At 43.4% G+C, this 26048-nt stretch overlaps 1 long non-coding RNA gene across 1 annotated transcript; it reads left to right on the forward strand.

Moving 5' to 3' along the window:
* The first annotated feature begins 11858 nt into the window (after nt 1-11858).
* Nucleotides 11859-21684, forward strand: LOC123344191. The gene is made up of 3 exons (XR_006572479.1): nt 11859-11964; nt 14332-14475; nt 21335-21684. It is a non-coding gene; the product is annotated as an uncharacterized LOC123344191 (long non-coding RNA).
* Nucleotides 21685-26048: the final 4364 nt, after the last annotated feature.

The raw sequence follows: 26048 nt of genomic DNA on the forward strand, positions 1-26048 counted from the left end.
TGACTTTGGTTTTCTTTTATATTAGAGGGGAGGAGGGATCTTTCAATGTGCATATAATTAATCATGAAACACTGTGCTTTGTTTCAGCCTCATAATGACTCAGAACTTCTGTGCTCATTAAAAACTAGTTCAACCTTTACCTTTATTTCCGAGTGACTATTAATGTCACTTGTGTGACATGCCACAATGAGGAAAGGTCCCTTTAGTTTTACAGTAGTGGAAAGGTCTGGATCATGTAGCCAATGTCATTTCACTCTAACAGTATCATCCATAATACATTGTTCTAATGAAAAATGCACAGGAGAAATCAGTGTGAGGCTCTGGCAGTTGTGATTACTTAACTAGTCTAGGTATCAGGGGAGAAAACTAAACCTTTTGTTTAAACCATGAAAGAAGATACATGATAGAGGGAAACTGAGCCTTCCAGCCAATAAAAATGGAACAGCACAAAGTACTGTAGTTGGTAAATACTGCTCAGCAATATTATTCAAAAATAAAAGCAGAGACTGGAAGTTTTATCTTACTGTCATGCTAAAAGCTCCTGGTATGAGGGAAATTGCTATAAGGCCATTGTAAAAGAGGATGGAATTAAATTCTAGGCGGAAAAATCAACATACTAGCTGCAATCTTTTAGAGAATACAGACAGAACAGGTATAGGTACAAACCCAAATAATCCTCACTGCCAAGTGGTCATCTAGCCTTCCAACAATAATGTACCAGTCCAACTCCTTTTGAAGTTAATGGCAAAAACAGTGTCAGGCCCGTGGGGTTCACATCCTGTAATGTCAAGAACTGCTCCATCTCCCAGCGAACAGGAAGCACAATCACCTCTCCCTAACTCTATTCCAAAATCGCTATAGACATTAACTCCCTGTAAGAGTCATCCAGCAGTCGATGACATCAATGATTGCTTGATTAGCATCAAGCGCACCCACTCAAGTGCAGACATCCCCTAAGCAGGAATGTATCTCCAGGCTGCATCTCTGACCCCAGGGCAGAACAATGCTGGGCTGTCGTAAGAAATACTCTGCGTCTGTGTTGTTTCTCACCGTGTATTTGGATAAGCTTTCACATTTCAAGGGTCACGATCTTCTCAGGCTGATCAATTGTGATGGGAGAGATGGCTCCCAACCCCCCAGCTGTGATAGCATGTCTGAACAAGCCCACCTACCCCAGGGAAATAAAAGTCTAACATGAATCCAGTCTCTTTGACTTTAACCAAAAGCCCAAACCCTGAAGTGTCCACTGTCATTAAATGGAAAAGGGTCACAAGAGGCTTTGTACATCTAGCAGGAGTTGGTCCCATTGCTTGCTCTTTATGTACTCTCACCTTGTGTGAACCATGTTTAAGCTGATGCTCAGCTGTGTCCTTGGCAGTTTCCTGCTTCTCTCCTCCAAGCTAGACAGATGACAGTGTCCAGCAAGCCACCTGTGCCACCCCTTGTGTTTGTCTCAAAAAGTGTTTAAAAAAGAGGGGGGGGTGGAGAACTAACAACCAGGCATGTGAACCTGTCCTTCAGCCTGAATACAAGACCCACCACAGCCCATCCCTCCTGGTATCCTGAATCTTGCAAGCACGGAAATGAACACAGAGACGGATCCAGCTCTAATTCAGAATAATGGATGCTGAAATATTGGAGCATGGGACTCAGAGGATAAGATCTAGTAGAACTCTCCCTAAAATTAGAAGTAGGTAAAGGATTTCCCATTGCCATGGAGAAATAAGAACCCTTCCCTGGGGAGGGGGGTAAGAAGGCAGTATGTTTCCCATAGTGCTATGACAGGGCATGCTTGCCCAGTGAGGTGCTTCCACACTGTAACACTGGGCCCCGCACTCTTGCGGTCTGCCATATTGCTTACTAAGTTATGTCATCCTGAGAAGGGCACATGCGCTGCCTCTAGCTGGTCATGCCGCTCACTCTGCCCTGCTGTCATGTGGCATAGAGCTGAAGCATGCTGGCCATGGAGAGGATAGAAGCAGCTATATGGTATGAGAAAAATATGCAACCAGCATTTCCTCTCTCTGCTCCATTCCCATGTGACCAACCCCCATCTATATGATATTCCACAATTTTCCTTCCCCTGCTCCCAATTCTACACGGCAGAATAGATCATCTGGGCCTTATGTAATAGTGTACTTGGGAGTTATTATCATTCCCCAAGGACTTTACAACCAAAAATCCAATAGTTAGCTATAAACAGAGGCCACTGTATGAGAGAGAAAGGGCTAAGAGTGACACTGGGTCTGCAGTTAAGAGCATGTAACTGCAATAATTCTTTAATTTCCATGACTGATGAAATGAGACTGCCCTGGCAGAGCTGGAATGAGGATGGAATATGCTACACAGTGCGTTTATAAAAGAATAGGTTTGCATCGTCCACAGGGCTACAGAAAGACAAAGATTTATGCGAGCCAGAATTTTGGCAATACCTCCACATTTATTCTATTTTCCCAGAATTGTTGGGCCTGTGATTGTGCCAAGCTCCAGATGGTGGATTCACATCCACACTATGACAAATTAGGCTTAGATCCCATCAAGCCTCTAATTTATACAAGTTTTTGATTCAAGACAGCTCAGAGTAAACAGTATTCCACAGCTGAGATATTTGGGAATCCAAGGTGGGAGAAAATACACAGAAGCTTTCAAGAAACAAGTGTGCTGTGGTTATAGATGCTAATTTAACACTGCAAGAATTTAAAATACATCAGCTACCTTGGACAAGACAAGAAAGAAAAATACTCCAGAACACACTAATACATAAGAAAAAAACATAGGGACTAAGGATCAAATTCAGCCTCAGTGGCCATAGGCATCCACCTGGCAGCACGTATCCTGGATCCCTCTCAATCAGGTTCACGGCAAGGCATGGCACAGAGACAGCATTTGCTGCTCTGGTGGGTCACCTACCACTGTCTGTAGACAAAGGAAAAACATCCATATGTATCCCACTTTACCTGTCTGGCATATGGTACTGTAGATCACCTACTGCTCCTGTCCCACCTCCCAGGGGCTGCAGGGATGAAAGAAAATGCCTTTAAATGGCTCAGGTCTTTCCTCTCAGATCAAACCCAAGGAGTCAGTAGGGGCAACTCTTCTTCTAGCTCCAACGCTCTCAGATAGTGAATGTCACAAAACTCAGTCCTCTGCCGCTCCTTTTAATAATTCAACATCTAGATGAAGCCAGTGGGAGAGCAAATGAAACAATATGGCCTGAAGTGCCAGCAGTATGCAGAGCTCTACATCTCCTTTAAGTTGAACCTAAACAGAGCCACTTCTCCAGCTTTCTCAATGCCTAGCACAGCAGTTTCCAAACTGTGATCCATGTACCAACCATGGCTGGTCTCTTGAGCACCTGCTGGTGATCAGTGGGTAGCAACCTAGACTATGGTGGTACCTTCTACCTTTGGTTCTTGTGCTCAGAATTCTCAGAACAAAAGTTGCACCAAAAGGGGTGCACTCCATCTCTTGTTGTCTCACTTGATTTGTACCCTTCTGAGACATTAAAGACGAATACTCATGTTAATGTTGCTTTTTTTTAAACACTAACCAGATCCTATTTTTACTCTTACAACTAACTCTGTTGAAAGATTATCTTTGGGAACAGCTTAGTCCTCTCTGCTCCCAGTTGATCTAAAGGCATTTGATCTGTTCAGTCTTGAATGAGCAAATATTATAAGTGGCACAGTTCTTTCACAGACCCACTCTAACCTTTTGATGTATCACTCTTCCAAGTTTATAGAGGTGCTCAGAAATTCGGATAGATGGAAGGAAATGGAGATGCAGCGCATGGCCTCTGGCCTAACCGATCATTTTGATATAGAAAGGGTGGTCCGATGGTTAGGAAGACAGTCTGGGACAAGGGACCTGCATTCAATCCTCTGCTCTTCTGTAGACACCCTGTGTCAGCAAATCACTTAGGCCCAGAACCACAAAGGTTTTTAAGCTCCTGATTTCCACTGAAATCAGCAGAAGTTAAGAGTGTAAATACCTTTGTAGAACTGGGCCTCAGTCTGTCTCTGCCATAGTTTTACATGATAATGAGAACCATATAAGTATCTAATGGAGATATGGAAGGAACAAATTACGGTGTCTTTAAAAGAAAATTAAGGCTGACGTCTATTTGAGTTTGATGCTGAAGTGAAGAAATTGCTCTGCATCCTTATTTCAGACTATTCATTTTCTCCTTAATCCATCCTCCCAGTTGTTCCCTGGACCTAGGCTTCAAAAGATTTGCCACAAATTTCAGTCCTAGCCTTTTCAGATTAAAAAGGAAGATAATTGGGATAAACACTTCTTCCAGTTTGACAAATTGTAGCAATCTGACTTTATCTTATATTTCCTTTTATTCTGGTAACTCTGGTCTCGGTTAGTAAAATTTGCTTCTTGCCGATGATTTGCGTGAAATTATCCTATAGCTCAGATCAACAGCTTCCAGGCTCGATCTTTAGTGTTCCTCTCACAATTATTTTCAGATATTTTTCTTAGGCTCTAGACATAGGCAAAATCCAGTGGTGAAGAGGTTCTGTTTGTATCAGCAATAGCCACAAGTTTGGCTGCTTTATCTCACCTGGCTTCTTGTCTCAGCTGAAATCAGGAAATGCAGAGGCAAAGTGGTTTTTTATTATTATTGTTTATTAAAAGAGATACGTTAAAAAAGTTATCCAAACTATTTTGGACCCACAAAAATATTCAGGTAGGGCTTGATTTGGAAGTTTAGGTCAGTTCTTATTTTATCTGGATCAATTCCTCCATCCCATGTCGTAGACATGGAACCCATATAGTTTTTATCAGAATCAGTTCACCAATAGTCTTAAACCATATAATTAATCTCTCTTTAGCTACTTGAAAACTGCCAGCAAATTTGAAATCTGTCATGAAAATTTCAAGGCTAAAGAATCTAAATATAGCAAGAGACGTTGTTAATTATCACGCCATTACTAACCTTTCTTACTTCACTTAAGATACTTCCTAAGTTGTATCCATTCTGTTTTAGAGCCACATGGATCATCAGAATTTTAATTAATTCTAATCAGGATGTCTGACCCAGGATTGCATAGAGATTGTTCTCCTTGACTTAGTAATAAGTGCTTGTCTCGGCTGCTGTCTTTCGATTTATTAGTTGTATTTGGTACGATGAACCACACAGTTATGATGGCCTCCAGTTGGATGCAGGTCTTTCTGAAATGATTGTGGATTGAGTTTCTTGTATTTAATTCGTATCATCTTCCCTTTATTATGGGTGTTTTGTAACAAGCTAAATTCTGTTTGGAACCATTTCTTATTACCATTAATATTACAGCTAGACTTGGAGTCTGAACCTACTCTCATTTATATCATCGCTATATCCTGCTGCAGACATTTAGATTCATTTGTTTGCTTCAGCAAATGTCTTTGTAGATTCTCTCTCAACTGCCCATATGTTTGGCTGGTGTTAAACTTAGATAGCCAGAAACCTTCTGAAACCAGAGGCAAGAAAACGCTGGGAGAGACCTTGTCTCTTGTAGTTGATATTCTATTTATACTTTGAGAATTCAGGTAATTCAATAACACCCACTCCAGTGCCAAAAAATCCTTTGTGAAATGTTCAGCTTCACTCTGACAGACCTTACAGTTGGGCACTGGTGTTTCTCCATTGACTTCTCATGATGTGTGTTAATGTAAGGGAAGGAAATCAGATCTCCAGAAATGCTGTTGGCAAGTGTACTAGTATCTTAGAGGGATCATGGTGGTCTCAAAGATTCCAAAGCATTCAAGACTTCATGGGTTGAACCCAACACATTAGAAGCAGATTGTAACGTAATGGCTTTATCCATGAGCTTGTCCTCATGTGGCATGCCCACAGGTAAGAAGAAAGACTGCTGCTACCTAGTGCAATGTCCTTTATCTCATATGGTAGAGGCCTGTGGTTTTGGAACTGAAGGAGTAAGGTTCTTGTGCCTCATGCCCCAGTTGTGTGTTTGTGATTTAGCTAGTCTGTGTCTGTGCAGAATGCCAAGGCCAGCAAGAGACTGAAAAAGCACCACGGATCTCCAAAACATGAAATTAAAAGGCAAGACAAGCCTTTACTACAGCTACTGACAGGAGTGTTGAACATTAGAGACAAGAGGAACCACCTCCCTGAAAAAAGGACATTCCTTTTTTATTTAAAAACAAATTATATCCAATATAATAGAGAAGATAATGCTCAGTATAGAGCTGTGCAGAGGACAGAAGTTCTGCTTTGTGAAGGATTTAGCTCTAGTGTTGCAGCTTCAGCAGGAATAGGGATAGCACATGTGAAAGAATAATAGCTGGTGGTTTGGGGAGTCAGGCTTATTGGCTTGGTTTGTCCTCTCAAGGGGCCAGGTGCAGATTGCTTGGAACATGGGCCAAAAGTTTTATGAGGAGAATCTTGAGAAGTGTAGTGTTCTTTGAAAATTATGCAAATACAGGAACGGCAAACATGTTCTGCATAGCAGGACATCATGGCAGTATGATATTATACGACTGCAGGAATGAAGTTCCCTAGGAGCTCTCTGAATTTAATGAGCAGCATCATATTACTGATGCTCTTTATTAATGATATTTAGGCTAACAGAAAACATGTTGTGGGGATAATAAACAAACTGAAGTTACACAAAAAGCAGATGTGGTAATGCTTCATTATTAACATGTGAAAAAGCCAAGGCCAAGATTTCCTGCAGATAGACTCCTAAACATAGGTACTGGAACTAGGGGTGCTGCTGCATTCCCTGGCACAAAGTGGATCCCATCATATACAGGGTTTACAGGTTGGTTGAATAAATCTCAGCAACCCCACTATAAAAATTGTTCCAGCACCCCTGCTCCTAAATTAGTACTTAGGCACCTAAATCAGTGGTCTGCGCTTCCACTGAAGTCAATATGAAATGGTCAGCGCTTGGCCCTTATGAAAAATCAGATAACTTATTTCGGTGCCCAAATGCCCTTTGTGACAGCACCGTTCTGTATTACTGCTTTTAGTAGTACAGCAGTATTACTTACATTAACCAACAGTTGCCTTGTTAAACGTGATTCTGAATAAGCTGGTAAATGCTTCTATTCCATCCTCTGAGGATAGGACAAGAAGCAATGGGCTTCTATTGCAGCAATGGAGGTTTAGGTTGGACATTAGGAAAAACTTCCTAACTCTCAGGGTAGTTAAGCACTGGAACAAATTGCCTAGGGAAATTGTGAAATCTCTGTCATTGGAGGTTTTTAAGAACAGGTTAAATAAACACCTGTCAGGAATGGCGTAGTCATTATTTAGTCTTGCTTTGAATGCAGAGGACTGGATGAGATAACCTAGTGAGGTCCCTTCCAGTTCTACACTACTATGATTATCATCCTCATCAGCTAATGATCTTAAAAACAAAGTGCTTCCATTGAACAGGAAATCCATGTTGTGACTTTGGGACAAGAAGTCCTGGACAAAAATGCTCTTTGATATAATATGCTGTGATGCCTTTCATATTAGATAGGTAAGAAAGATCATTTTAATCAGAGAAATATGTTGTCTGCAAAGTAACATATTAAGTCATTTTTATCATTGATAAATGGTTCCTGTTGATTTGTTCTATTCTCAGTTCCCAGTTTAGTCAGCTGTAATTTATTAAATCAAAGGTTGCCTTATAACATATCCCACTGTTCCTCTCCATGACAGAAACGAACATTAACCTTTATGGCTACATCCATACAGTTTTGTCAAAGGAGACATCAGACCTTCGGGCTGTAATGACCCAATGTGAAACTGTAGAGCTTCACATGATGAGGTATTCAAATGTGAGCACTGATTGACCAAACCTGTAGGCTGATAAAGCAAAGTATGATTTTTTAAGATGCTGTTGCAATATTTTTAAATTCCCAGAGAAAACTTAGTATGTGATAGCATCTTCTTCCTCAACTTATTTACATAACCTATATCAACTGCTGTGCCCATGACAATATCTAGAGAGAAGAAAGGAAGTAGAGTAGTATTTTTAAAACCATATTTAGGCTTAATTTACAAACCTATAGTGCCAAAGCTGGAACTCCTCATTCAGGATTTACTCCACCCAGACTCAGGCAAGGGGAGTGGCATGGGCTGAGACAGTAGCATCCATGAATAAACAGATTCCACCAATCCGCGCTCCCACTGACTTCATGGAGAGTTTTCCTGTAATAAATTCTGTCTAGCACCGATTTTAGATTGTGAGCTGCCTGGAACAGGGACTTTGTGTTGTCTGTACAGCACCTAATACAAGGGGCTCCTGATTCCCAGTTAGGGTCCTTAGGTGCTACCACAGTAGAAATGAAAACAAGTAATGACTTCAGGATTTGGCCCTGTACCAGTAATTTGCTCTTCTGTAGCGACTCTTTTCTATGTCTCAGTGCTTTACAGACATTATTGGATGGAAGCCCACCGTGCCTGTGCAGTTCTGTAGGTAAATCATTTTTATTCTAATGTACAAAACAATCCCCATTGGTGTCTAATGCCTGGTACTGGCTGTTTATATCCAGGTTTCTGCCTGCTGTCTAGCGTGACCAGACAGCAAATGTGAAAAATCGGGATGGGAGTGGGGGGTAATAGGAGCCTATATAAGAAAAAGATCCAAAAATCAGGACTGTCCCTATAAAATCGGGACATCTAGTCACCCTAGTCTGATCCTGCACGTGCTTACTTACAGATAGCAGCTTTATTGCTTTCACTGGGATTCTTACAGGTTTGGTTTTCAGACTGCGCTCCAGTCTGTAGGTACCACTTTGGGCCCCCAATGAATTGAACCCTCAATTCCACGGGCATATTTCATGCCTTTTCCCAGCAATTTATTGTGGGCATAAAACATTCTGTGCAGTTTAGTGCAGTCTCTGAACTCTACCTGCATAACTGGAGGTCTACTTTGAAAATCAGACCTTGAGTGAGGACTGCTCCCATAAGGACAACTCCTTTTAGGAGTGGACTCACTTCCTCAAGTATGGGCCTAGTTACTGCTGTTGTAATTAGAGCTTCACCACTAACTACTAGCTGTTGGAAACTGCATCCAACTGTGACTGAAGCAACACTGTAAGCCTTTGTCAGACCAACAGAGAGGAAAGAAGAGTCTCCTTAAAAGAAGAGACTGTGACAAATATAACAATACACTGCAATATCCTGGATAAGCCCAATTGAACTGAGTTTGATATGCTGGAGGTCCATCATATTAAACATGTAATTGTTTGTGTGTTATTGCATTTAACTTCTCTAGGAGGAGGGGGTATGCTAATGTATTTCCTCTGGTTATCAGCCCTTTGACGTGAAGCCCGGGTTAGGTTTGCATCTACTAATTCAAACTGGATTCTCCAGGGACCGATAGACAAAGATAGAATTTTTGGATTAAATAAACCTCGGTTTAAACTGACTCAGGGCCTCCTTTCTGATCCAGCCAAGGTGGGTCCCAATCCTTAGGGAAGAGTTGGAAGGACTTTGCCTTTGGGGCCTCAGTAGGCCAGAGTGCTTGTTCTGAGTCAATGCTGTGATGAACTTATGACCACAGGGAACACCCTGTGTGGGGTTTGAAAGACTAATCACCAACCAGAGTCCTTGTTGGGGGGAGGGAGGAGGTCATATTTGGTAATCTTATTAACATGCATGTAGGTTCTTTTTAATATGTTGTCTCTGTAATACTTTTACCTTAAGAATAAATCTGCTTGCTTAGAAACAGCTGTGTGGTAACTTATAACGGTGGCAATCACGCTGCGTACCGTCTGAGGAAAGACACAAAGCAGGCTTGCTTAGACAGTCTGTCTTTGGATGGGAAAAATGACCATATTGTCAGGGTACTGTGAAGCCTAGAAATAGCCTTGTCAGAAGGAAGAGAGACTAATGTCTACACTCAAGAGAGACAATGGCTGGTGACCTGGAAGCCTAGAGGAAGTGCCCTTGCTGGACCATAAAGAGGGAATACAGGTACAATTGCCCTGAACTGTAACGAAGACTACACACACAGTTTCCAAAGCATCTGAGTCGGTGCTGTTTTGCAATTCTCTCTCATTGGCCATTGACAAAAAACACACAAATTGGAAGCATGAATCATAGCTTGATTTAGCTTGTCTCTTACTAATAAGCAGTAAGTTACTCAATTATTCCCCTCCCTGTAAGACTCAGCAGGAGAAGGACTAAGAGGCACATGATGGATCTAGAAGAAGAGAGAATCCAACTGAGTCATCTTGAACTTTGCAATCTCCTATGTTATTGTCTTGCTTTTAAATTTATTTATGCAAGAGAATTTCCTCTAAGGATTTCTGCACAACATACTCTCCTAAATTGGTTTTCAGCATCCATATATCATCCAGTCATTGGGAGGAAGAGGGCCTTTTGGCTAAGGCACTGGGCTAGGATTCAGGCTTCAGTTCCTGACTCTACTACAGATGTCCCGTGGGACCTAGGGCAAGTCACTTAACCTCTCTGTGTATTAGTTCATCTGCAAGACACAGATAATAATACTACCTGGATTTAGAAGCATGATGAAGGATACCTGATTAATGTTTGTGAGGCACTCAGATACTAAGGTGACAGAGTAAGCAGATATATAAATAGATCTCTCTGAATAGTAGCTCTCTTTTCATAAATAAAGAGATCTATTAAATTCATAGAAGAAATTGAAAGAATCAGAAACAAAATCAGTCCCAAATACTTTCTCCTGAAGCAGCAAAGGAAATATGCATTAGGTTGTGGATATAGTTTATCAATGTCATGGTTGTTGTAGCACTCCACAATAGAACTGAAAGTACATACACACACACACACACACACACACACACAAAATCACTTGCAGGAACGTAGATATATTTCAAGTAGTGATTACATGCAGAACAGTGGCAGTATTCTAGAGAGACATAACATAGCCCAAATGGCACATGGAAATAATCCAAATCCTTAAAAAAAACCCACATGCATATTTTTATGCTATTGCAACATTCTATGTAAACCTTTTGTAGTGTTGCAATATATCAGTGGGGTAATGCACCTTATTGACATAAAATGCCTACAAGTACCCCCTGGCTAAATTACGAAACTCTAAACTCATTTTGCAGAAAGTTGCAAAATCCAAGTAGACAGGGTCTATTTCAAAGGAAGAATTTGTTATCAGTGAAAACAGATGTGTGGTAACAAAACACAGATTAAATATTGATGAGATCCAAAGTTCCATGTGGTAATATACCAACCTTTGTTACTGGGACAGAACAGTGACAAAGCTATTTGGAAACAGTTCTCAAAAGTGTGCTGAAGATCTGTTGCATTTTGAAGAATTTAAAAATCAGTTACCCAGCTTTTAGGACCATTCTATTCCATTGTATCCTTGTGACATAGAAAGCAAAACAAGGCAATGTCATGTACTTGATGATCTATTCTATTTCTATTTCATGATGCTGATATAATTTTAAAGTGCCAAGAATATTTTTCAGTGTTGTACATAGTGAAGTTTTACAAAGGTTAACATTTGGTTTTATACAATACAGTGCCTTTCATAATCCAGGAGTCCCATGCACTTTTACAAAGTGATTAGGTCAGGGGTCGGCAACCTCTGGCATGTGGCTCGCCAGGGTAAGCACCATGGTGGGCCAGGCCAGTTTGTTTATCTGCCAAGTCGGCAGGTTCGGCCGACTGCAACTCCCACTGGCCACTGTTCGCCGTCCCAGGCCAATGGGGTCTGGCGGGAAGTCGCGGCCAGTATGTCCCTCACCCGCGCCGCTTCCCGCTGCCCCCATTGGCCTGGGACGGTGAACCACGGCCAGTGGGAGCTGCGGTCTGCCGAACCTGCTGACACGGCAGGTAAACAAACTGGCCCAGCCCGCCAGGGTGCTTACCCTGGCGAGCCACGTGCCAGAGGTTGCCGACCCCTGGATTAGGTTAATGGTAGCAGAGCATGAAGTATATAGGCAAATGTTGTTGCAATTATCAGTTTAGCAATAGCTTCAGAGAATTCTTTCCTGGGTGTCTGGCTGGTGAGTCTTGCCTACATGCTCAGGGTTTAGCTGATCGCCATATTTGGGGTTGGGAAGGAATTTTCCTCCAGGGCAGATTGGCAGAAGCCCTGGGGGTTTTTCATCTTCCTCTGCAGTGTGGGGTACAGGTCACTTGCTGGAACATTCTCTGCACCTTGAAGTCTTTAAGCCATGATTTGAGGACTTCAATGGCTCAGACACAGGTTTGATACAGGAGTGGGTGGGTGAGATTCTGTGGCTTGCATTGTGCAGGAGGTCAGACTAGATGATCAAAATGGTCCTTTCTGACCTTAAAGTTTATGATTCTATGATTCCACACAGCGTTGGACTGTAGAACCATGAAAGTAATTTTACATTCATATTGGTACTTTTGGGTACTGTAATGGGAAACAAACTAATCAAAATATATATGTTATTTTTACTAAGAAGTTAGCAATATAGCATACTATGCCGGGCATGATTATGGTGATAGCCAGAGGATTTGCTTATAATAATCAATAAACCTTGAATAAGTATTCTAGATCATGATGTTCAATGGATCTATAAAGAGTTCAAACCCATCCCCTAAGTCTAAGGAAATGGATATCACCACAAACAATCTAGAAAAGTTGTGCTCCCCATAGGAAGACCATAGAGGGCTTCTTGCCTGTGAATTGTTCTATGATCAGATAAAGTTGAAAATAACTTGCCAAATATGTTTCTCAGGGTGTATCTATTTGATGCCCATCTTGAAAGTCTCTAATTCTCTCAACTGCAGCCCTAAAAGCACAAACACAGGAATAAATGAATTTGTGGGTGACAACATCCGCTCCAGAATGTCCCATGATCTGGACCTGACAAATCTCAAAGCCAAAGAAAAGATTTCCCTTTACTTCATAGGCATTTGGATTAGGCTCTCTGTGAGCCTCAAACATTCCTGTAGAATGAGAAGAGAAATAATAAATCAGGTCTTTCCATTTCCCAGCTGACGGAGTACACTCATTTTGTAACCAAAAGGTAATAAAAAGAGCAACTCACATTAAAAGTCTACAAACCCACATGGTTATTACTAGTCAGACCAGCAGCACCAGCTAATAAAAGTTGCTATATGAAATATAATTCCCATTTTATAAGTTAATACTCAACTTTTTCTCCTTTAAGCTCTTTCTCTGACAATTGCAACCAACTCCATCCTTCACAAAGCCTGGGGGCACAGAATATATTTTATACAAATATTTAAGATGTTATGCAATATTTTCCTTGAAGGGTCAGATCCTCAGGACGGGACCTTTAATGCATGGTACATTGGGACCAAGCAATGCTCTTTAAGGATCTCTGATCCTCACTCTGTTTACCACCAATTCAGCCCTGAGTAGAAATTCAGAGCATTCTCGGGGCTGCTCTGAATTGCATCACTTATGATGACCTCCCCCAAGATCAGAACTCAGCAGTCCTTCAGTCGTACCCCTTTCCTTCCAGCCACGCCCCTTAGGAATGGGGTGACTGAGGCCAGGCAGGATAACAGTGAGTTGCAAGCGGATATATTGTCTATACATCACCTGGGGATTCCCCTAGTGCAGGGGTTCTCAAACGTCATTGAACCGTGATCCCCTTCTGACAACAAAAGTTATTCCATGACCCCAGGAAGGGGGGACGAAAGTCTGAGCCTGCCCGAGTCCCACAGGCAGGGGGGCCAAAGCCGAAGCCCAAGGCCTTCAGCTCCATGTGGGGGGCCTGTAACCTGAGCCTCGACCCATAGTTTGAGAACCGCTGCCCTAGTGTATGAAACAATCCACCCTGCCCTCAGTGGCAGCACTTTACACGTGCTTTTCACAGGTGAGAGAATCAGGTCCATATCCTGCAGTAACAAATGAGGCACAATGTATATAAAAAATTCATGCATTTTGGGTTTACCACACAATGGAAGAGAGAGAGAGAGAGAGAGAGAAACAACCAAATAGCAAGGGGGAAAATAAAAAAGCTTTCCAAATCGGACTGTCGTGTTTGCATTTCAAGAGATGTTTAAACCATCTTCTTAGCAAATAAATACATCTGATCCCATTGTCTGGCATGGGGAAAAACAAACGGGAAAAGTGAGTAGATAGGTTGGCTGCTAAAAAAACTCTGATAACAGAATGTGCATCATGTTGTGGGAGCAGAGTGCCAAAGCGAGGATGCAACAAGTCTGGTTTTGTTTCCTCATGTTTCCTCAATGATCAGTTGAAACGAAAAATAAATGCTAAGATTCCTTCTGAATGTCACCATTTGAAGGTACCTGTAACTTCCTGTTTAGGTCCCAAATCTTGATGATGTCCCTTTAAAGCAGTCGTACCTGCCTCTGGAAGCATGACAGAAACTTCCATTTCAAATTGCCTGTTTGTTTCTCAGCAGTCATCACAGTTCGCAGCTGCACTGTCACCTGAAGTGGGAAGGGACACAATTCGTCTTTGGTGAGGAACATCCCATTCTTCGAACTGGCGCTTAGTACCAACAGAACACCATCCATCAGTTCTGAAGCCCCTCTTTCAGAAGGTGAATTGATTGATTCCTTCCATTGTTCAGAACAAGTGTTCAGCCCAGTTCTTGTGCTTTTGGCCATATGGTCAGCGTGAAGAGGCAGTGGCAAGTTGGCGGGGTGATTTTTTAAGCTTCTTGGTTAGATTTTTCAGCCACTTCCACATAGCAAGGGTTGGGAGTGGGACCTGGAAGCTCTGAAGCCCACCCCAGTCCCTAGACTTCAGAGCTCGAGCTGCATCCCAAGCTGCAACTTCAAAGGGCAGCCTCCAACACTGGGTTGCAGAGACACACTCCTATAGGCTACAAAATGCTGTGTCAACAGACTCTGAATGAGCAAGGTGAGGCCAGGGAACCACTGCTATGTAGATCCACCAGCCATTACCTCCCCACCGAGTGAAGGTGCAATAGCAGCAGGGAATATGGAAGCCTAAATCTCATAGACTCAGAGACTTTAAGGTCAGAAGGGACCTTATGATCATCTAGTATGACTTCCTGCACAATGCAGGCCACAGAATCTCACCCACCTACTTCCTGTAACAAATCCCTAACCTATGTCTGAGTTACAGAAGTCCTCAAATCGTAGTTAAAGACCTCAAGGTGCAGAGAATCCTCCAGCAAGTGACCCGTGCCCCATGCTGCAGAGGAAGGCGAAAAACCTACAAGGCCTCTGCCAATCTGCCCTGGAGGAAAACTCCTTCCCGACCCCAAATATGGCGATCAGTTAAACCCTGAGCATGTGGGCAAGACTCACCCGCCAGCACCCAGGAAAGAATTCTCTGTAGTAACTCAGATCCCACCCCCATCTAACATCCCATCATAGACCACTGGGCATATTTACCTGCTAATAATCAAAGATCAGTTGCCAAATTAATTGCCAAAATTAGGCTATCCCATCATACCATCCCCTCCATTAACTTATCAAGCTTAGTCTTGAAGCCAGAAATGTTTTCTGCCCCCACTACTCCCCTTGGAAGGCTATTCCAGAACTTCACTCCTGCACACAGTATTCCAGATGAGGTCTCACCAGTGCCTTGTATAATGGTACTAACACCTCCTTATCTTTACTGGAAATACCTTTGCCTGATGCACCCTAAAATCATATTAGCTTTTTTAACAGCCATATCACATTGGCAGCTCATAGTCATCCTGTGATCAACCAATACTCCGAGGTCCTTCTCCTCCTCTGTTACTTCCAACTGATGCGTCCCCAATTTATAACCAAAATTCTTGTTATTAATCCCTAAATGCATGACCTTGCACTTTTCACTATTACATTTCATCCTATTACTATTACTCCAGTTTACAAGGTCATCCAGATCTTCTTGTATGATATCCCAGTCCTTCTCTGTGTTAGCAATACCTCCCAGCTTTGTATCATCCGCAAACTTTATTAGCACATTCCCACTTTTTGTGCCAAGGTCAGTAATAAAAAGATTAAATAAGATTGGTCCCAAAACCAATCCCTGAGGAACTCCACTAGTAACCTCCTTCCAGCCTGACAGTTCACCTTTCAGTATGACCCGTTGTTGTCTCCTCTTTAACCAGCTCCTTATCCACCTTTCAATTTTCATATCGATCCCCATCTTTTCCAATTTAGTTAATAATTCCCCATGTGGAACCGTATCAAATGCTTACTGAAATCGAGGTAAATTAGATCCACTGAGTTTCCTTTGTCTAAAAAAACTGTTCCTTTCTCAAAGAAGGAGATTAGGTTGGTTTGGCACAATCTACCTTTTGTAAAACCATGTTGTATTTTGTCCCAATTACCATTGACCTCAATGTCCTTAACTACTTTCTCCTTCAAAAATTTTTCTGTAGCAGTAGTGCCAGGGAGCAGCTTCCCTACCACTCCACAGCTTGTGAGGAACTGTCCTTTCCTCTCTCCTGTGCTGCCCCTATGGATGCCCTCAAGCCATGCCTAGCTAAGGTAAAGTCATGACAGAAATGTGCAGACACCTGAGCATCTATGAAAAAATATGCAGGTGTAGCACCATGGTAATTAGGCCTCTGATAAATTATAAAAACCACCCCATATTTACCATGAAGTTTGGGATTTCTATAGGGGGAAAAATTACAAAGAGGAAAGAATTCTTCTGTTTGGGCTCTTGACTCACGTGGGATTATGGGTTGGGAGATTGATTCATGAGTCCTGGAAATCATTCGGAGTAGCTTCAGGAATGGTGCCAGTTTAGCTACCAAAGTTGTATCACTTCCATGTGGGTCGTCCTTCTCAGCAAAGGAATGCAGACTAGGGGAAGGCTGCTCCTGCTGCCTGTAAAGGTTACAAACACATCTGTAACATCTTTCCTGGCACCCCTTTAAAGGTCTGTCGATGCAGACTCCAGGGCCACCCAGAGGGGGGGGGCAAGAGGGGCAATTTGCCCCAGGCCCCGGGCCCCCCAGGGGTCCCCACCAGAGTTTTTCGGGGCCCCTGGAGCGGGGTCCCTCACTCGCTCCGGGGGGCCCGGAAAACTCTTGCGGGGCCGGGCGCAGGAGCTTCTTCCGCTCCCGGTCTTCGCCGGCGGGGGGTCCTTCCGCTCCGGGGCGGGACCCGCCGCCGAAGTTCAGCTCGGTCTTCGGCGGTAATTCGGTGGCGGGGGGCCCTTCCGTTCCGGGACCCGCCGCCGAAGTGCCCGGAAGACCCGCGGTGGGGGCCCCCCCTGCCGCAGAATTACCGCCGAAGACCGGGCTGCACTTTGGTGGCGGGTCCCGCTTCGGCGGTAATTCGGCGGCGGGGGGACCCCGCCGCGGGTCTTCCGGGCACTTCGGCGGCGGGTCCCGGAACTGAAGGGCCCCCTGCTGCCGAAGACCCCGGGCCCCCGGAATCCTCTGGGCGGCCCTGGCAGACTCCAGCAAGATATCCAACTTTGCTGCAGAAATCAGTAAGATTTACTTGTGGTCATTATTGCTTCCCAAACAAGCATTTGATAATGTTCACATATTTCACTGAACAAAATTTAGAAGCAAACCATCTCAGAGACAAGAGATGAGGGAAGGTGGTAAAATTAATATAGACCCAAACACAGTCAATGGTGAGACACAACTTATTTGTTCGGAAGTTCTGGGCCAGATCCCAGCTCATGCTAATGTCCCTTTGTACAGCTGGAGCAGTGCCAGGCGGACCTAAAAGAAGCACTAAAGGGTGTATCCTCAGCAGGCATAGAACTGGCATGGCTGGTTCTACTGCTGTGCAGGCTACATCTCAGGAGCAAGAGAACATGTCTGGAATGAAGCACATGATACTCCTAGTGGTTGTTAGAAGCCAGGGCAAGTTAAAGCAGTCTGTCGGCTGCTCTAACTTGTACCAGTGGCTAATGTGACCCCTGGATAGCCCCATAACAGCAAGGGGATGAAAGGCCATTTAAAACTACCTTTGTCTCCCTGCAACAGCTACATTGAGCTCTACTCCAGCACAGTTGAAGGTTTAGCCCATTAAACCCAATTCTTCTGTTCTTTACTCTGGTGTAAGGAAGGAAGGATGCCATTGAAAGTAATGGAATTATACTGATGTCAAACCAGGGTACACAAGTGCCATTGAGTGCTCTACTCACCGCTGGAGCGCCTCCTTCTGGCCACATCTGGGGATTAGCTCTGCCAGGCCAGCGCCCCTTCCTGTGGTCACACTCCATCACTCTCTCTGTGTCGCACTCTCCTCAGGACTTAACTGTTCTCACTTCATTGCTTGGCCCTCCAGCCAGGTCACTGTTGGTCTCCCCTTCTGGGGAATCAAAGTCCCTCACGACCCACTGTCCCGGGCAATTTTTCCATTCACTGCCTCTTAATGGCACCACTACCCAGGGGCTGGTAGTGGGACCAAGGCCTGCCCTCTATACTGGGTTCCAGCCCAAGGACCCTACAACAAGCAGTCATGGACTGCATAGTCCTGAACCTTACTGCTGTAGCCTTGGGCTGCTGCCTATCTTACTTCCTCTCACCCTAAGAATGACTACAGTTTCTCTCCCTGCAGCCTTCTTCTGCTCTCAGCTACTCGGTTTTATACAGGCCGTTCCTGTTCCTGCCCAGCTGAACTTTATCTGTAATTAATTCTCCTTGCTCCCTGGCTCCTCCTCCAGGTGCAGCCCAGATGGTTAATTGGCCCACATAGCTGCCTTCAGGCTCTGTGTGAGGTGGACACCCCAGCACCGGTTAGAAGGAGAATCGGGCGTGTTTTCTCTTTATTCAGTGTGCAATTTTTGGTTAAGATGAGCACATAGACACAGAAACGTTTTAGCAAGCAAAAGTTAAGGGTCCATAAAGCAAGCAAAATCAATGGTAATCAAAAATATCTAGGGAGACCAGCCATAAGTCACACACTTCTTACAGCACCGAGGCTATGAGCTGCACCTGTGTTCATGCTTCTGTAATATTCCGAGTTAATCATTCCATTTCAGAACTTCAATTTTAGAGCTAACCTATAGTAATGTTCCATCTTGCTGCATTTTGTAAAGCTGATTGTACAAGTGAGTGATCAGTATATGCCGTAAAGTGGCAGTGATGCTGTTTTCCCTATTAGCTGAACACAGTCTCAGTCCATGTAAGTCTCAAGCTGTGAGAAACACATTTTTAGATGCTGTAAACCAAGGTTAGACATTTCACACTGTAATCAGAACTGGCATCTTCCATGGAGCTCCTTTGCTATTTAAAAGCAGAACTGATTGTAAAATAACAAGGTGATAGTATGAAAGAATGATTTCTCTAGCAGGAGCCCTCCTGGCATAACTAGATGACCTGCTCTAAAAGCTCTCATTTTAAAACAGCAGGGTAGACATTAAACATAAAACTCAAACCTGGAGAAAATCTCCAAATAGTCAAATAAATATATAAATAAACAGCATTACCTCCCAATTGGTCCAAGGACTTACAGATCTGTAATTCTTGCACTTCACTCTGTAATCTGTTTATCTAGCAGATTCTACTCCTTGCTCATAGTTCAGATTCATCAAGGTCAACATCTCCTTCCACTTCTCTGGAAATACGTTCTTCAAATGAGCAACCTGCAGCCTAATGCTCCCCACATATTACCCTGTCCTAGTATGGGCACGCTTTATATTAGGGGTCTATTTATAAATGGTGTACAAAGAGTTAATAGCTTATTAGTAGATGTTAAAAGCATGTTACAGACATGAGTAGCATGTGTTAGGAGCACCCCAGTAAAAGGTGTTGCAGATGGTATAAACTGAGATCATGACCAACATATTGACCTGTTGGACTCTAGACCAATCCATAACATTTAATTACCCATTTCTTGAAACATCTATTAATTCTTCATTTGGCCTTTATAAACTGTCTATAAATGGACCCTGGATATAAACTGTGACTATAAATCAAGAAAAGGTAAAATATCAGTCTTTAATATTAAATTTCAATTTGGCGAACTGGGAATATAATCTGAGCAGTAGGAAATTTGCCAGATTATCGTTATCTGAGCCACCAAGACATTACAGCAATTCACTGCCTTTGGTCCAGTGATCTAAATGTAGACACCTAAATCTATCACTGTATTTAGACATGCAGAGCTCAATCCTGCATGATGCTGAGCATGCTGCCCTGCTCCAACAAAACACTTCAGCACATGCTTAACTTTAAGCATGAGAGTAGTCTCATGAGTTTGCTAAATCAGTGCAAACTGCTCAGCACTATGCAGGATGGAACTCCCATGTGAGTGAATTGATTTTCAGAATTGCTGAGCACTCAAAACCTTTTCTGAAGTTAATGAGAGCTACAGGCTCTCAGCACCTTTGAAAATCAGGCCATTTTTGTAGGTGCCTAATTATGGAGTTAAGTGCCTGAGTTTAGGCATAGAGGGTATAATTTTTTTATTTATACATCTCTAGCATATCACAGTATAACAGGTGTCTGCATAAATGCATAATGTACAACCTTAATGTAGTTACATATTAGAGTCCTGTCTTGCAATTGTCCTTGCGAGGAATCCTACTGGGTGAATGAGTGCATGAACATAGATGATCCAGCTAATAGATTCCACTGCAAGATCAGAGTCCAGATGAGATTCCTTCACTGAAACAGCAAAGCTTATGAAAAGAACAGGAGTACTTGTGGCACCTTAGAGACTAAAAAAATTATTTGAGCATAAGCTTTTGTGGGCTACAGCCCACTTCCTCGGGTGCATGCAGTGGAAAATACAGTAGGAAGATATATATATACACAGAGAACATGAAACAATGGGTGTTACCATACGCACTCTAACGAGAGTGATCAGTTAAGGTGAGCTATTACCAGCAGGAGAAAAAAAAACTTTTTGTAGTGGTAATCAAAATGGTCCATTTGCAGCAGTTGACAAGAAGTTGTAAGGAACAGGGGGTAGGGGGGAATAAAAAGCTTGTGAGTGTTTTTTTTAAACAAACCTTTCATGAAAATAGATCCTTCCTGCCTCTTTCACGAACCAGTTCTTTTTAATAATTCATACTGATTTAAGAACATTTTATTATTCTCTATAGCGTTAAAAGATAGCCTGACTGCTAAATTAGCGGAGTACTTCCTGCAAATTGCAGATTTTAATAGCAGTAGTCACAGTTACAGAAATACCCAAAGAGAATCCAATTAATGAACTGAATCAATTCAAAAAGAGGAAAAGAAACAACATTAAGAACTGCCACTGGCTTTTTGTGGTAAGAAATGAGGAGGCAAGTAAATGATGTAAGCCATTGATAGGTGTGACAAGTGGACCTGGCAGCTATGAGTTAGCATCTCAAATCATTTCTTAATATCCTATTTTGGAAAAAATCTTACAATGTTATGTTATTTGTTACTATTCCATAGTGACTGTTATTTCTATAACGCCAACAACGAACAGACCGGAAGAAGGTAGGGATCTGACCATATTATGTTGCCAAGTCTTGCAATTTTATTGCAGGTTTTGCAGTATTTGGTGTTTTCGTTCAAGCTCTAACTCCTGAAGCTGAGTGATTTTGAGACAGTTTCTGCCTTCATTTTTTTAACCAAGTGTCTCGCTTTCATGGGTGCAGAGAAAAGCTTGAAAACATGACCTGGGTGGGGCCTAAAGACTCAACATTCAAGAGAGAAATAAAAAGAAACTCAAACACATTATTTTTAAAAAGCTCATGATTTTTTGGAGCCTGAGTCATGATTTTTGAATGCTTGCAATTGGCAATAATGATATTCTGCTCTGTCGGGTAGGCATGTCCTTAGAGACTTTACCTGTGCCTGAGCTGCTTTTCACTTGGTATTAAAGTTTGTATACTACGCAAGGGACTAAGTGTGTCATTTAGCATGGACCTGCGCTGGAGGTGATTCAAACCACCCCTCTCCATGAGTTACAGCACAACAGGAACCAATATGGTTGCAGATTTTAAGGGCTACCTCAATAAGAATAGTGGGGAGGTTTATCCTTCCCCTGGCAGCCAGCTGATCTGGGTATAAATTGGCCAGGTGTACATTTGGGCTGGGAATTAGAAGGTTACTAACCATCAAGGAGGGAGGTTCTAGAATAGCCTTCCAATAAAGTCATGGGGGGCAAGAAACCTAACTGATTTTAAGATGAAGCTTAGTAAATGTAGCAAAGGGACTACATGATGGGGTTGCCCATGACAGGAGGGGACTGGAATCAAGGGCACAGGACGTCCCTTCCAGTCCTATGTTCTTAGGAGGCACAACCATCCTTCGCAAGTTGCATGGCCAGAAGAATGGAGCCATGTGTCCACCTACCTGAAACTCCCCACCCAATCTGGGTGTTCACCAAAGAAGCAAGGACTGGCTCCGTGTGGAGTGCTCAAGCCAGATTAACTTCCTTGCACCCTACCTCCTGTGCATCCTATCAAAGGTCAGTCATGGTCTGGGTGTGATTCACTGAAACTACCCCCGAAGAATTGAGTGTGTGACTGGCATGCCTCCTCTTTATTGTTAATGTGGTTAGGACAGGTGTATCTTGGGAAATGCAATTTCAAATGCATGCCAGGCACTTATTAAATGGTCCTTTGCCTTATGCTCAAGTAAACTGTCTCTCTTTGGCTCTTAATAACAATAATGCTAGAGATATACAAAACTGTATGAAAATAATCTGAATGGCAGTAAAATAAGTGCGTGCAAGCTGTGCACTGCATACTTCCTGGTGGGCTTGCATTTTAGTGCTCCTTTTGCTCATCTCTGTCTATTATATCATCGTTAGACTGCAATGTGTCACAACATTACACACCACAAATTAAGCATCGCATCAAGCTGTTCTTGGCTTGAGATGTACATTTGGGTGAATGTATACACGCAGCAACATAGACAGGCAACGTTTCCAATAGACACAAATGATCCTAGCACAGTTTGGTGCAATTTATAGACTCAGGGACAGCTCCTCCAATGTAGAGAGGTACTGTGCAATGCTGGTTTAAAGCTCAATCTTTGCTCTCTTGGATCATGGTGCTGTCTTATGCAGGCTGGGACCTGACAGCTGTGTGAGAGTAGCCTGAGATTCCAGTCTGACCTTGTTCCCACACAAGTGTGCTAAGAGACTAGAGAGCTTCTCTGTGCTTGGTCACTAAGTTGTACTTTACCCCCGTGACTGTAACCCAGCACCGGAATTGAAGGCATTGGGGGGAATGATCTGAAATAGTCACAGAAAGAATACAGTAAAGAGAAGGAAAAGACAATCTGCTGTAACATACAGTGTGTAGTTCCCCATCAATGCATCAGCAAACACACACATTATGGCAGCTAGCAGATGGCTAAAATGGACCATACGCTTGTATCCTGTGATGCATGGCTGTGTCTCCCTTTGCTTCTTGCTCTTCTTTTTTCCCCTGAAACACAGAAGTAACCTGGATTATATTTCTCTGCTTGTTTACTATAGCACTGAGACTGCATTTGGGTGGATTGAAACTACATAGTGTCCATATTCAATCCTCCTTTCCCCCCAGAAAAACTATAGAAGCAGCAAAGAATCCTGTGGCACCTTATAGACTAACAGACGTTTTGCAGCATGAGCTTTCGTGGGTGAATACCCACTTCTTCGGATGCAAGTCAAAAACTATGTATCCATCTCCTTCTCTATGTGCTCTCTGCTCAGCTTTTCCAGTCCACCAGCCCCCATGCCATTCCCATCCCAGCACTTTCTGATAGACACCCGGGTCCAAATTCAGAGCTAGCAAGCCATGTCCTCAGCTGCTGTAAGTCGGTGTGGCTTTGTTAAATGATTTCAGCATAGTAATGTGATACCTACCCCGTCCCTTGTAGAGTGCTTTGAGATACTTGGATGAAAATTGCTATTTTATACCGTATCATAATGGTCTCCCTGGTATCAAGCAGATGAGCATGGGGTCCAAATCAGGAACAACTGCTTACACCAGTCATGCCCTGCTACCTGTGGTTGGTGGCTGGACTCTGCCACCAATCGGGCAAAACTGTGAGGGTCTGGCCATGGGCAGCCACCCAGAAAATTACATTGCTGCTGACAGTAGGTAACCATGCTCCAATTAATCCAATTAATTCCAGATTAATCTGGAATGCAGTGTGAGGTCAGATAGCTGCCCTTTATGAATCCGTGGTCTGCAAATAGAAAAGACTTTCACAAGGACTGCTGTTTTTTGGGGGGAGGGGAGGTTAGTTTTCTCAAAGTATTAGTTCTTCCGCTCTGGGTCTTCGGCAGCAGGGGGTCCTTCTGCCCTGGGACCCGCCGCCGAAATGGGACCCGCTGCCAAAGTGCCGGGTCTTTGGAGGTAATTTGGCGGCGGGGGGCCCCCGCTGCGGGTTTTTGGGGCACTTCAGCTGCAGGTCCCGGAGCGGAAGGACCCCCCCGCCACCGAATTACTGCCGAAGCGGGAGCCTCCACCGCCGAAGACCCCAGGCCTCCTGAATCCTCTGGGCGGCCCTGTATACTGCTGCCCATCCCTGTAGTATTTGGGCCCCATGTCAGTAAGTCACTATTGAGAATCAGGCATTCAGTGCCTCAGGTTGAACACCCAAAAATTACAGCATCCAAAATTAGTTGCCATGCTTGAAAATTTTGGCCCAAGTGACTTGCTCAAAGTAACCCAGCAAATCAGTGACAGAGGTAGGCATTACTCTCTCCATAAGCAAACCTAATTCTCCCTACTTTCGCTGTGCTGCCTTACAGCTTCTCTTTAGCTTGAGGTCCCATAGCTATCTAGAAAGATACCTCTCTTTATGCACAGCAGATGTGTTACAATATACAAGGGCACCTTTGGGAGGAATGCACATAGACGTGAAACTGACATCCCAATCCTCGCAACAGCATTTCATTTGTCTTCCTCTGCTCATGCAGTGTGCATCTGCCACTTCCTGGCACTGCACACCTGCCACTTCCTGGCACTGCCCTGGGTTGAAGTGTGGGGGATTCCCAGCTTCCAAGCATACACACTGTATCCTGTTTGGTCCTTTTGGAATATTTTCCCTCCCGAGCTTTCCATGCCTTTGGCTGGCTATCACTCTGTACCCACGGAGTCTTGAAAATGCACTTGCTGAATGGTGTATAACAGAAAAACTGGAAGCAATTATGTGGCCAGATCAAAAGCTAGCCCAAATCCTTGCATACATTCTATCTCACAGTGAGTGTCATCACTAAATCACCACCATCCAGGTGGAGGTGTCAGCTGTGGATAGACCCAAACTATCCCCTGTATACAAACCTCAAGGCTGAGTACCCTTTGCTGACTCACTATAGAATTTTGATGAATGCTCAGTAACCTCTCCCCCCAAAATGTCTTTTTCCCTCATCTAAAGGACCAGTGTTTTTTTACTGAGTTCAAGATTTAAGGCAGTTTTACTTTGCACAGCCTCTGAGGGATGATTATTGCCTAAGTGTACAGGTATTTATATATGCCCATCACCATCGCATCTGGACACCTCACATTATTTCTAAACAGCTCAATGAATATAAAGCACAACCATCTACACTGAAAGCTCAATGCACTCCTGGAAGGTGCTGGATAATATAGTGATGAGCACAGAATAAGAACAGAGGTGAGCACAGAATAAGAACAGAATAAGAAAGAATAGAGAAGAGAATAGATGGTCATGTGTCCATTGCTCTTGCAGCACAATGATGACTTGCCTTCACCAAAAACTCATCTGAACAGATGCACCTTATGTTTTGCCCTGAAAGCCGCAAAGAGAAGAGTGAGGGGGGATTTGATAGCAGCCTTCAACTACCTGAAGTGGGGTTCCAAAGAGGATGGAGTTAGGCTGTTCTCAGTGGTGGCAGATGACAGAACAAGAAACAATGGTCTGAAGTTGCAGTGGGGAGCTCTAGGTTGGATATTAGGAAACACTATTTCACCGGGAGGGTGGTGAAGCACTGGAATTGGTTACCTAAGGAGGTGGTGGAATCTCCATCCTCAGAGGTTTTTAAGGCCTGGCTTGACAAAGCCTTGGCTGGGATGATTTAGTTGGTGTTGGTCCTGCTCTGAGCAGAGGATTGGACTAGATGACCTCCTGAGGTCCCTTCCAACCCTGATATTCTATGATTCTACACTCTGACTCTAGCTAACAGCCGAAGGAAGTCAGGACTCTTTATTCAGAATGCACTGCCATTGGCCCAGGAAAATTCTCTCTGGAATCAGAGATCTCACAAATCCCAGCTGATCTTGACTGCTATGGAGAGA

The sequence above is a fragment of the Mauremys mutica genome, chromosome 11 (assembly GCF_020497125.1).
Source record: "Mauremys mutica isolate MM-2020 ecotype Southern chromosome 11, ASM2049712v1, whole genome shotgun sequence".
In the NCBI taxonomy this organism is placed as follows: Eukaryota; Metazoa; Chordata; order Testudines; family Geoemydidae; genus Mauremys; species Mauremys mutica.